Source organism: Thunnus albacares, chromosome 9, assembly GCF_914725855.1.
Source record: "Thunnus albacares chromosome 9, fThuAlb1.1, whole genome shotgun sequence".
Lineage (NCBI taxonomy): Eukaryota > Metazoa > Chordata > Actinopteri > Scombriformes > Scombridae > Thunnus > Thunnus albacares.
Window position 1 is genome coordinate 27,208,021 of NC_058114.1, and position 13,827 is coordinate 27,221,847.

Genomic DNA, 13,827 nt, shown 5'->3' on the forward strand with positions numbered 1-13,827 from the left:
AATCCTGGTCCAGTATGCAAATTACACAAGTGTGATGTGGAAATGTGAAGCCTCCAGCGCACATACACTGAGAGTGGACTTTTCATTGAAGTAGAGGACAGTCAATCTTTTTCTTAAATGAAAACACATTGGCATATTCATTGATTCTGGATTTTTTAATCCTCCACCGGGTCGCCGGCAACATGCTTAAACAGTTTAGCATCACAGAGCAATTGGCACAATTTGGCCACTTGGAGACATTTTGGAGAGGTTCGGGGACACCAGTGACACCACAAATTAAAAACTCCCTAGATCTGATAAGGTTAGGTCTAAAGGTCTGGAATTTTATACAGGTGTGGTTGACAAGATGTAGAGGGTATGTGGTGATTTGCATAGTTCTGGCATAAAGGACGTCCTAGTTATTGTTGTTCAAATATGACTCATCGTAGAAGAGAACCAAAAACACTTTTTTGAGTCATGTTTGAACTGATGTAGTTTTGGTTGTGTTTTAGCCACATGCTAAACAACAGCACATTTCCAGAAACTAGAAGATGTTACCTTTCAAATGAAGTCTAATATATGCATTTTGGCCTCACAGTTCTTCTGTTATAAGCTTTTCCATTTGGGTATGCCAAATGGGCAAAAATTCTAAAAAAAAAAAAAAAAAAGGGGTGGCTGTTAAGAGGCTACTGTGTCTTAAAATATGTCTGGAGGAGATCTTAAGCAGCATTTTCACAGTCATTATCTTAGTTTAGCTTGTTAACATGCTAACATTCGTTAATTAGCACAAAGCAAAAAGTAAAGCTAAGGCCAATGGGAATGCCATCCGTTTTGCAGGTTTTGGTCATTAACCAAAGTAGCCAAACTTAAATTTAGACCTGATGATGGCTCTAGATGAAAAGTCAGGAAATTACCAAAGTCATTTGGATTCATTCTTCATGGCAATTAATCCAGATGTTGAGATATTTCAGTCTGGACCAAAGTGGTCTCCACTGATCCCACTGCTACAAAGGCACAGGTTTTGGTCTTGCAAGTATCTAATAAATGTTGCTTTTGTTTTTTGAATAAATCTTGATTTTAGGCCTTAGAGTGTGGTGCCAGAAAAGAATAAACACTTCCAGTAGTTGTTTATCTCCATATGTGTTTTAGCATTTATGATCATATTACCTCATAAAGAATTTATAATAAAGCAATATAAAATATGAAGATGCCAAGTGAGTGTAAAGACTTTTGCCTTCATACTTTCTTAATATTGACAGACTACTGTTGGATTGCAATAAAGGAAACGGCAGTAATTTAACGCAACTGGCCTGCAGGCCAATTCAAATTCTGTATGAAATGAAAACTGATATCCGTAGTCAGCCATTCATGCCTGTGTTTGTGTTTGTGCATGTGTGTGTGTGTGTGTGTGTGTGTGTGTGTTGGCTCATGGTGATAAGAAAACAGACAAATGAGCCTAACTGTTTAATAATGGATATGTTTATACAATACCTGCTCTGCATTTGCAACCTGATAAGAATAAAAACTTTATATTGAAGAATTGCTCCGGGAATGTGATAATGTTTATAATGGCAGCGCAAACAGAAGTAAATCAAACACTAAACACACGCACACACACACACACACACACACACACACACAGACCTAGTTGTTAGTGGTTATGATCTGTCACAGGGCCCCCTCTTTCATACTGGAGCGTAGGGGGAGTCAGAGCACAGAGGACTCATCTACCAAGCTCTTTTATTGCTTTATTGCTTCCTCCTAAAGAAAAGGAGCACAAAGGACTGTAGAGCCTCCCTCCCCGACCTCCCCTCAGCCCCCCACAGACCCCCTCCTGCTGTGAAGAACAGGCCTGTGGTGGGCAGGAGGTCTCCCCTTTCTGAAGGCTGGCCTCTGAATAGTTGGCTGCGGTTATCGTTATCCTCCCAATTAACACTCGTTTGTCTCCAGTGAATTCAATTAGAGCCATATTCATGAGTGACCAGCAGGGGAGGCATGCGTGTGGGAGGGCAGGTCACTTCCCGACACCACATCAGAGAACTTTAGGTTGGCTCTTGTTCAGCCAAGACTTCCATGCATATGCGAGGTAACCACTGTCTCTGTTGAAAAGAACAGAACAGTGAGAAGCAAAGGATCATGCAGAGTTTATGATAAATATAGATTAAAGGATGTAATTGAAGAACATGAAATCAAAACAAAGCACAGAGCCAGCAGGATTTTCACCGTGAGAAAAGATACCACTGTTGTTTGATATTTCCTATGTAATAAAGTACTGTATCTGAATTTGATTATCGGCAGTGAACATTTTAGACTACTAGGCCAAATAATGATTTGGAAATTTGTAGCTCAAGGTCTAGCTTTGTTCAGGCTATTGGTGAAAAAGTAAAAGTTCTTTTTAGACTGTCAATGTTGTTTAAAGATAATTTCATATACTGTATTTCAATATAAATCTGATCCCACACACTGAAATATAGTTCTTGAAATGCTGTTGAAAGAATGGTAATGTGTAACCTTGAGGTCTAAAGAAGCGGTGGTGCAATTGTATACAAAGTCAATGGAGAGACGTAATCATATGCAAATTCAAAATAAAAACAAAAAAAGAAGTGGAGTCTGTGTTGAGATCTGAGTTCAGTCAGAGGCTGAGCTGAACACACACATAAACATTCTGTGCATCCGTCACTAGCTAAATTAAAGCTATAGTTGGTACACTGGTTGCTTGGGGCACATAAACACAAACGGCCCAGAGGTCAAGTTTGGGCAAATGACGCAAGGCTAAAAATTTGATTTGCTTTTTGTCTGAACACACCTTGAGAGTCTACGGCCATGCTAGCAACTCTGTGAGGCTGTGGCTTTGGAACAGATGTGCTTTGAGCTATATTGTATACTAATGTCAGCATGCTAACATAATCACAATGTCAGTGCTGATGTTTAACAGGTATACTGTTATCTATGTTCACTTAGTTTAGCATGTTAGTATGCTAACATTTGCTAATCAGCACTGCACAGTGATGTTGATGTTGATGAGAAAATCATTAGTCATAAACCAAAGTTTTGCACAAATTAATGATGGCATTAGATGAAAATTCAGGGAATCACCAAAATATGAATGAATATACACTGGCCACTTTTATTATTGAAAAGTGTTCCTAATATTTTGTCCACTCTATTAACATACATGAGGAGGGCAAAATATTAGGAACATTTTTCAATATAATGCACTCCAGTACACCACCACCACCCACTACGACCTAAATAAAAAACATAAAGTAGAATTATCAAATTTCTGCCAATGTCAACAAAATCTGAAAATGTAGAAGCTTCGTAAAAGTAGAATTTATGGCAGAGCTGTTGTATTGGATTGCATTAGATTGCACAGGTGTACCTAACGAAGTGGCCTGGTGAGTGTATATCTGAACCAAATTTCATGGCAAAAAAAGAATCACCAAAGTCATTAGGATAAATCATCTGAGAGCCATGAGTGCCAGTCCATCCACTGTTGAGGCATTTCACTTGATAAGTGAAAACTTTGACCTGCTGGGGGAACTAGCTTTAATTTTAATTGTATTTGAATGTTTTTTTATATAGTCTTCTGTTGCTTTTATATTCTGTCTAGATGGCTTTTATGTTTTACATATAGCACTTCGAATTGCCTTGTTGAAATGTGCTACACAAATAAACTTGCCTTGCCCAGATGAAAAGTACAGACCATGACTGTCTGTACATAAATTTCATGGTAATCCATCCAATAGGTGTCGAGATACTTCAGTCTGGACTAAAATGGTGGACGGATCAACAGACCAGCATTGCCATCCCTAGAGACACACTGCTAGAGTGGTAAAAAAAAAAAAAAGGTCTCTTTTCAAACAAATTTAGCTCAGTGTTAACCTAAAACACAGACCTGGCAGAGGAGGAAAGACTTTTGAAGCTAAATGTTTCTTCTTTATAAGAAAAAACTTAGTCCAAATGATATATTTTTCCTCATGTGGACTAAGTGTAGGGATGTTAGATGACTGTGGTGTAAGACAGCAGTACAGAGAGAAATGTTCCCTGCTGAGTTCAGGTTTCAGTCTGGTGTCTCTGCCTCTGCCCTTGGTGCCGCTGTGTAATGCTGCCCTCGCATGCAACGCAGACAGGATGTGTCAACAGATAAAGCCAAATGAAACACATCTGTCCGGTAGTCTGCACCGGCTTCTCTGCGGTCAGCGCCGTGTAAGCATGGGGACTCACTGATCGCACTAGCAGCTCCAACTCCAACTCCCAACCCCGTCTCCATAGGGAGAAGAAGACATTTCTGAGTGGTGAAGCAGAATGAGTGCTTATCCCTATACGTCTGACACTAGGGGCGAGGAGGAAATCAGATAAGATGTCACTGAGGTTGAGCGACTCTGACGTTTTAATTGAGAGGCCTAGCTGCTGCTGCTCTACATGAACCGCAGGATGGGATCGAGTTATGAGTTTTCACTTTCTCTCTTGGCTTAAACATGAATTAAAACATGCAGTCAGTCAGTGTCAAGTTGTTGTGAGTTTGACCACTTTGTCACCTTCAACACCGCTTCAACTTTATTTCTTTGAGTGTATATGTGTGACATTCCTTCTGCAAACATGTATCTTGAGCCAACTGTACTTTACATTAAACTACAATAATAATAAAGTGGACAACAAGCTGTAAACACAACACAAACATATTATCAGCTGACATCACAAACTCACTAGCAAACACTAGCCTATTTCCACATCCAACAGATACAGTGCAACATGAACAGTTATTAGTGACCTTGCTAATTACAGGCCTGTCTCAAATTTTGCGTTTCCCAGATAACTTCTCCAGAAGATTGTATTTGACCAACAACATGATCATTTGAATACTAATAATATTTCTGATAAATTCCAGTCTAACTATCAGACCAACCATAGCACTGAAACTGCTTTGTTAAAGGTAGTACATTTGAGTGCTTCTGTGCTTATTAGTGTCACAGACATTTGACACTGAATACGGGGTTCCCCAAGGAAGCATTCTAGGTACCATTCTTTTTTCTTTATACATGCCCCCTCTGGGCAACATAATTAGTTACCCTAATGTCAAATATCACTGTTACGCTGATGATACACAACTATATATCTCTGTTTCACCAGACAATCCCAGTTCTTTAAAAGCTTGTTTTACCTATCTCACTGATATCAACATTTGGATGAGTAAAACATTTTTTCAAAAGAAATGAGGAGAAAACAAATTCTACTTGTTCAAAAGCTGAAAGGCAGAGACTACAGTCAGTGTTTGCCAGTGTTTACAGATCTGGGAGTGATTTTAGACTCTGTTCTTAATTTTATTTGACATTTTAACAGGGTTGCAAATACATCATTTTTTCATCTGAAGGACATTGCCAAGATTGGACTTTTTTAACTCGAACAATGCTTAAATGCTGATACATGTTTTTATTACAAGCCACTTAGATGATTGCAACTCTCTTTTTACTAGTCTCCCTAAAAAGTCTTTAAGAAAATTATAGTTAATGCCTCCCTGCGGCCAGGATTTTGACCAATACAAAAAGAGAGATCACATAACTGCTCTCATCATTACACTGGCTCCCTGTATCTTTTAGAACTGATTTTAAAGTCCTTACTTATCTACAAAGCCTTACATAATCTAGCACCTTCATATATCAGCGACTGCCTTACATTTTATGTCCCAACAAGAACTTTCAGATCTTCCTCTGCCTTTCTTTTAGAAGTTCCTAAATAATCCCACAACAAATCTTGTGAGGCGGCTTTCTGTTTTTATGGCCCTAAACTGTGGAACAGCCTCCTCTTGGATCTTAGAACAGCAAACTCCACCAGAATTTAAAAAAAGAAATTAAAGACCTATCTTTTTAATTTGGCATTTAATTTAGGTTAGCTTTTCTGGTATCATTGTTTTATTGTATTGTGCTTTAACTGTTTTTGTTTCTTTGTTTGTCTCTAACTTATTGCCATTGTTTATAATCAAACTTTTTTTTTTTACCTGTTGTTATTGTTTATTTTCATCTGATCTTGTTTTGTTTAGCACTTTGGGCTGCATCTTTGCATGAAAGGTGGTATACAAATAAAGTTATCATTATTATTATTATTATCATTATTATTTTCAGGGTTGTGTTTCTGGCCATCTGAGTCATGTAAATGAAATATTCCCTCTGCTCTCAGCTCTTTTTTTGTTCTCCATCAACTCCTGAGGGAAATAATCTGGCTCTTAAACTGCTAAATGCTCCACTATGTTCGCTAGATAGTTGCTAACTTTGTCTGTCAGTCATTTGGTGTTTGGCAGGTAGTGCTAGTGCCTCATGGGAGTTTTTTCAATGACAACAGCTGCCTCCTGCTACCAAAAACAACACTGATGAGAGCTATGAGAGCGAACCAAAACAGTAAAGTTGCAAGCTGGAAAACCAAAACAATGTGCTTAAAAAAACACTAGAAAACTTCATAGAGCTGAGCAGAACTGCAGAGTCAGGTGGGTTTGTCATATCTTTTACATGCACATAGTCATTTGATCCATTGTTGATATTTTTTAAGAAAATGATTACAGCAGCTTTAAAAAGGATCCATTTTTAAAGAATCAGGCTATGGAACAAGGGTGTGGTCATACTGCAGGTTTTGCTGGCTGTAGCTTTCCTTTCTACTCCCTTTCACTTGCATGGAGCCATGCATTACTCTAGCACCTAACAGCACTTTTCTGTATAGCGAATGTGTGTGTGTGTGTGTGTGTGTGTGTGTGTGTGTGTGTGTGTGTGTGTGTGTGTGTGTGTGTGTGTGTTAAGGAGCAGGACCTTGGGAATGTGTAGTGGTGTGGTAAGTGAATCTACCCTGGTGGCTTTCTCTTTCCCAGCCCTCTTGGTAGCTGTTCTTGTGATTATCATCAATTTTACTCTGTATTTTAATCGCATATTTTTAACCTTCTGACTGATCTATCTCCAATTCATATTTCTCTGGTTACATGGGAAAAAAATTAAATAGTATTTTTAACTTTTCTAGCTGGGTCTTTTCTTGCATCTGTCTCTTGTTGTTATTTTAATTATAGAAGCCACATCTCAAAGGCGTATAATAAAATACCTATGTAGTCTCCTCGGTGATTATAAATACTGTGATGTATTATCTGTACAATGTATATCTGAATATATAGTGTAATATTTGCAATCTCAGGGCTATGTGACCCGCTAAGAAGTGTGATGAGTTTAAAAGCCTGAGTGGTGTGTTTGGGCTGCTGCCTAATGGCCTCATTCAGACTGAAAGATGAGCAAGTTCACTTAATGTGACACTGAACTAAATCATCATGCTTCGCGAATTCTGATGAGATGATATAGTTGTCCTCTTAGAGAAGGATGGGCGATGTGTGTTTGATCGTGTCGTTGTGTGTATACTTGAACATGTATGAATGCTTGAATGTTAAGCAGCCTTGGTGAACATTCATGTCATTAGCCTTCAGAGTTCCACAGTGTGTGTGTGAGGTCCGCAGGCTTGGAGACCTCTCTTCGGCCTGCAGCCAGGGCACACAGGCCCTTGTGTCTTCTGAAATCACCTTCATGTGGAGTGACTTTTTGCTCCACTGGCGACAGGGCAATCCCACTCTTCATTTAATGGCTCATAATCACTTCAGTATAGTAGTATAATGATTGCACTAAATTCAAGCTGAAGTGTTTAGGCCTCTTGTCTCTGGGATACAGAGCAGGCCTGGCGTTGGAGTGGGAGAGTTTCCCCACTGCATCCAACACAATGGGCTGACAATCAGCTCATGTCTTCACTATTGGAAATGATCAGTAAAAACAGAATTTAACAAATTATATAAATGCTAATGCATATTTATTTTCATTAAATGCCAAAATGCAGGATGACATTTTTGTTTTCCAGAAATAGGATCAGTTTGGCTTTCTTTTACTCATGGCATTTAAAATCAAGAATTGCATCCAAAAAATGAAATAATTTTCCCTGTGGAATATAACTGCCCACAGTCTAGAAAAGACGAGACAGTTTTAAGAGGCTGGAAAGTTTTATATTACTTTTTATGAAAACAAATGTATTTCATTCTGAGAGACAGGCCTTCTGTGATGTGCTTCTCTATCCTATAACCCCTGTATTCCACTATTTCTCATATGTAACAAGGCCAGGAGGTTTTAGAAAAAAGAAATAAAGAGAGAAACAGAGCAAAAAATATTCTTACAATGTTATGCAACCCTTCCTTATGCAGAGAACATGGTGTTTGAAACCACCAGATGTGATTCAGCAGATGCAAAAGACAATCATGGTATAGAAGAGAGGCATTTCCTCTTAAACAATTAAGTTACTCTGCACTTTCTGTGGCTTAATAAGCTTCACTGATGAGTTCATTTATGTTAAAGTATGAGCTCACTCCATAGTTGGTGCACATGCAAACCAGTCAAAACATAAGGAAACTGGCCCAAAAACAAAAACAAGCCTGTGCTCTGACTTTTGGGGGTGTTCATGGGATCACACACCATTGCCGCTTTCTAAAGGTCACGAGGTTTTGGAAAAAAAGCCCATCTGGAGGAACCTATGACACAGGGGTGCAGAATATCAGGTAACACTTAGGTTGTATTTTTTCCACAAGTGTCAACTTTGGAAATGTTAAGCTCTTGTATGTGCATATGTGTCTGACAGGGTTTCATTTCTTAAGTCGCCAACAGGGTTGTCTTTGACTCTTAACACTTCACTCTGTGGCTCCACCAGCACCACACGGTAGAAATTTATTTGAAAGGTGGTTTCTGCGGGTACAATAGTATTATCTACAACTACCACTATTTTTGAAATGTTATATGTCTTTCTTTCCTTTTTAAATATGCCTTTACTCAGTAAAACAATATGAGCAATATCTTTACGGGTCACAAATGTTTCTTTTATCTCTGTTGTGACAAATAGCTTTGGTAGCTGTGACAGCGAGCAGCTGAACAGGACACTTTGATTGTATGGAATTAAATGCAAGCAGCTGCGGGGCTAATCGAGGGATATGCCATTTGGCTTTAATTACAGAAATGTCATGAAAGAACCACACTAGCACAGTGGAGTTGAAAGAAAAGGGAAAATAAAAGAGCACATAAGAGAACCTTACAGAGGTTGTCTCATGGAGATTTGTAGAATGTAGGAAAAGATCTGGGATATATGATTGGAAATGGAGGAAACCGCCTCTCAGTTCTTATTGTCTTTCTTTATGACCCCAAACTGAGATGTTTCATGAGGTTAATGCATTCATTGTTCTAAGATGTACCTTGCTGTGCTGCAGCTTAAAAACGTTAGTAAGAATGTCATATATTTTTTCACGAATCATTTCACTGAGGGATGGCCCTCAAGTTCACAGTAAAGACACAGATCAGTTTTTTAAAAGCACCGTGGGAAAGAATGTCTGTAGGCTTTGTAGTCCAGAAATAAAAGCTCAACTAAAGAAGATTATGCATGTAGTGCAGTTGTAATAAACTGTGTAGCTCTGTTCTGTGTTCCTGTGTTACCCCAAGATTGTCCTCCATCAAAAGCTGATCAAAACCCTCAATTTCCTCCCTGCCAAAACACAGGGCATACATGATAGAAAGGTCGTATGGGAAACACTGAAAAAAAAAATAGTATGCCGTGTGAAGTTAAACAAGTGGGGTTGTGGAATTACCCTTAAACAGATGCAGCGGATTAGGGGTGGAGCAGGCCACACCCGGCCAGGCACAGACTCATTACACTTGATTGATTAGTGTGTAATTAGGTTGGTCACTGATCACTGGTTGACAAAAATACACATCATATCCTGTGCAGTGTTGACCAACAGGCCACAGACTATAAGGACGCAACAACAAACGGATTATATCTACACAGTAGCCTGCCGAAGAGTAAAAGTCATGTCTCTGAGCTTTCCCTTTTCAGACATGACATTTACCAAAGCACGGGGGAATTCCATGTGGTTTTCTGGTGACAGCTGTAAGTGGGCATGGATCACATAATGCTAAACAATGCTGTTCACTGTTTCATGGCGGTGATGCAGTGCCAAGGTAAAAGGGTGTTAGATAATAGACAGGGTTTTACACCAAGCTGAGAACATGTAGACCACAGATGAATCGACGGTATCAAGGCTTGAATGTCCAGGTCAGATCACCATGTTGAATGCAATAATTCAGTGATGCTGGAGTGTCAAGTGCAGGCAGCTGCGTCACAGCTGGTCACGGTTTCCTCTATAAGAGCTGCGGCTTTGGCAGCCACTTCTCCAGAACGGTTATTGTGAGGGGAAGTAGGAGGAAAGGCTGACCACCCTTCCCAAGCTAAAGCACAGTGCTCTTTTCTTACAAAGTCAGCTTTTTTTTTCTTTCTGTACTTACACGCCCAAGTCATGCCATCGCCCCGCTTTCACACGAAACCAAGCTGTCGTCACCAGCGAGACCGTTCTTTCCTTTCTGTCTGTCACACATTGCCAGAGGTTAACCAGTCGGGTCTGAGGGTTCCTGCTGGCCCAGACGGCAGGTGAGGTCCCAGAGAGCGCTGAAACCCTGGAATCCAACATCATAAATAACAAAATGTTTAAATGTGTTGGACTAACAAGACCATGTGACCAAATGGAGTTTTCCACATTCCTCCGCATAAACTGATTCCATATTCGCCATGAACAGGTCTAGCTTTTATTGCTAAACATAAACCATAGTAATGGCTTACCGTTTTACTATACAGTATATCACCCATATAAACATCTTCAGAATAAACCTTTCATTGGATTCATGAGGCTAAAGTTACAAAAAATTTTCCATAAATAGATTAAACTGTCAGCATCCACGCTCAGACTCTGGTGTGTTTAGAGTAATGTAACCTTATGCTTAAATTGAGACTAGCTATACTTACTTTTGGCACGAAAGATAGAAAATGTTTATTTAAAATGTTTCCTCTAGCCTTTTATAATTGCTAATCTCATAAATGTTATGCACATTCTAGGATTCCCAGGACATAGAAACCACTTCATACTGTAGGTGTTCAGCAGCAAATCTGGAAGCTCTTATGAATCATTATTTCTATGAATTTATTTAACAGTTGTAGGTTATTACTTCAACAGAAGTAATTCGTAGAATCAAAGGTGCGGAGAGTCACATACATTTTTTATGCACAGCTCTAGGTGGAGGATTGGGGTTTTGTGGCTAAAGTGTAAGAAGATAAAAGAAAGGGGCAAACCACACACTCACAGTTCATCACATGACCTTCAGTTAATAATTTCCTCCTTTACAGCCCTGAAAGTCTCACTGACCTTCTTGCACCCCCAACTTTTTGAGTACTTAACAATGGCACCCTGTAGTTAACATTATTTTTCTTGCGTATATATTGTGGCCACACTAAAAAAAAAAAACATCTCAAATACACCAAACTTCCTTTTCTTCAACCTGAAGTTTGTAAATCCATCAGTGAAGTATTTTAAGACACCGCTTTGTTTTATGGCAGCTACATTTTCTTGCAGGCTCCTCTTGCTAACCTTGTCCTCACTTCCTGACAACCTCTCCAGCTCCTACCTTAGGTGAACAGACATTCCACATAATCCAGGGGGTCCTGCCACTTGCACCAAACACACACACACACACACACACACACACACACACACACACACACACACACACACACACAGTGGTGTTTCCATCACTTCAGAGGACATTACATTGACTTACATTCATTTCCTAAAGACTTATCCTAACGTAACCATAATCACCACATGCCTAACCATAACCCCTAACCCTAACCTTAACATAACCCTAAACTTACCTTAACTTTAAACATTACATCACTAGTGCTGGGCAAGTTACTTAAAAAATGTAATCAAATACTCATGACATTAGTTATGTTACAGTGCTTCAATTTCGTTACTTAGTCAAGCTACATCATATGATTTGATAGTTTGGGATATATAAAATACAGTGTAAGGCTACAGCCAGCAGCTGGCTAGCTTAACTTTATCCAAAGACTGGAAACTGGTTTGGAAACTGGTTACAAAATCCACACACCACAACCTGTAAAACTCTACTCTACTTTATGTAGAACATAAAAACATAACATTTTAAAGCAAGTTATTTTCCAGACTATTTCTTGGCTTTGAACAGTTGCAAAGCTACCAGCAGAGACTCTCATTTTGGGGATGCTGACCATCAACAGCTAGCTTAACCTTAGCCTTGATCCTTGCACTGAACCTGTGCAGTTCACAAAACCCTCAATTTAGCAAGTCATCTACAGTAAAAATGCACAAAATATAAATATGACAACTTTTGAGTTACCAGAAGTCAAATTTCTCCTTTTTCAGTAGTGGCTAAAAGCCTCTGTGCACCTCCAACCCTGCTAAGCTTACACATCCTGGACTCACCTGTCAACTAAACACAAAGAGACCAAACTGATGTCAACCATCCATTAGACTCCAGGTAAGACAGACAGAAAACAGAAAAAATAAATAAATTTTGACATGTGTGATGACTGAATTCCATTTTGCTGCTTCATCTTCAGGGTCCTGGTATTGTGCATGCTGGCTCACTATCTCACTGTCATGGTGTTTTAGGACACTTGAATATTACAGAGGCATCATTAATGTTATTAGTAACACCTGTGCTTTTCATTCAATTGACAAGTCAAAATGTCTGCTGTGAAAAAGGTAAATTACTAAATTGTAATCTCTTACATTGTTACTGAAAAGGTAATCAAATGACTATAATGCATTACAGAGTAATAATAGAGCCCAATACTGAACATCACACACATTTGCATTGCACAGTTGCTTTATCAAAGCTGCAAAGACACACAGCCAGAGCAGAAACATGAACATGAAACACACTTAAATACACCCAGTGGACAGACACACATATTCAGGTAAACACACACACAACTGTCTGGGGTCTTTTGGCAGTAATTCAACAAAGGTTCCCTAATTCCAGCACTAAATTGTTTCCAAGCCAAGAGTCAACAGCTCTGTAATGGTGAACCTCTTTGGTCATGCTGCCTATGAATGTAGATGGAAAAAGAAAAAAGGGGGAATAAATCTACTGTATGCACTTCAGCCTGCACGTGTCCCACAAGACATACGATACTCGCAAATCATAGAGTGAAACAATGTGACACACGACTTTAATATCCCCTCAGTGACAGCACATGCGAGCGTGATCCGAAAGCCTCACAAAGCTACGAGACCGTGCAAACCCGCACACTTTGCCGTAGAAACCTTTAGCGGCTATTCTTGTCTCCGGCACCATGTAATTAAGTTCCTGTCGTTCTCCGCTCTCAAACATTGCTTAACATAAACGGAGGCCTAGCTCGTTAATTAGTTCCAGTGTGCGTTCGCGAGCCGCTGCTCTCAGATGCTGAAATGAATCTACTCCCTCTCTATGTAAGCACAGTGGTGGAGAAAGGAGGGCCATAAATGAAAGTGGAGCATCAATCCTGAGGACGCGATGGGAGTGAGCCCATGTCACGTTGATGAAGAGAGCAAAGGAAGCCAGTTGTAACACTGGTTCTGACTATGGATGTGGTGACCTCCTCCATTAATGTTTCTATCCTTTCCTTTAAACTTTTTACATATAATTGATTGCTTTCCAACAATGTAAGCAGGAACAAAAAAAATCTGTTGTGCTTTGAATTTCTATTTTTCAACAGCTAAAATGAAATCTAGTCAATTGAGAAGTATTACAAACAATTTTGTTTTTGCCAGTGCTAGTTTGAAGTGCTATATATGATACCAACAACAAGTAAGTAAGGTTGTAAAATGTTTTTTTCTGCATGTTTTTGCTAGGTGGAGGGTATGCAATGTCGTCTCCATATTTGACATGAATCATATGTGACAAATCTGTGATGCGATGTATGGTATAGGTAGAAAGATGAAGT

General features: G+C 39.3%; 1 long non-coding RNA gene across 2 annotated transcripts; it reads right to left on the bottom strand.

The window, feature by feature from the left end:
- Nucleotides 1–1,753: 1,753 nt before the first annotated feature.
- Nucleotides 1,754–12,372, bottom strand: LOC122988353. Of its 2 annotated transcripts, none has more exons than XR_006404778.1 (4): nucleotides 12,323–12,372; nucleotides 11,447–11,520; nucleotides 10,314–10,481; nucleotides 1,754–2,078 (listed from the first exon to the last, which is right to left on the bottom strand). It is a non-coding gene; the product is annotated as an uncharacterized LOC122988353 (long non-coding RNA). The 2 variants fall into 2 exon arrangements; XR_006404777.1 differs by having other exon boundaries at nucleotides 12,237–12,371.
- Nucleotides 12,373–13,827: the final 1,455 nt, after the last annotated feature.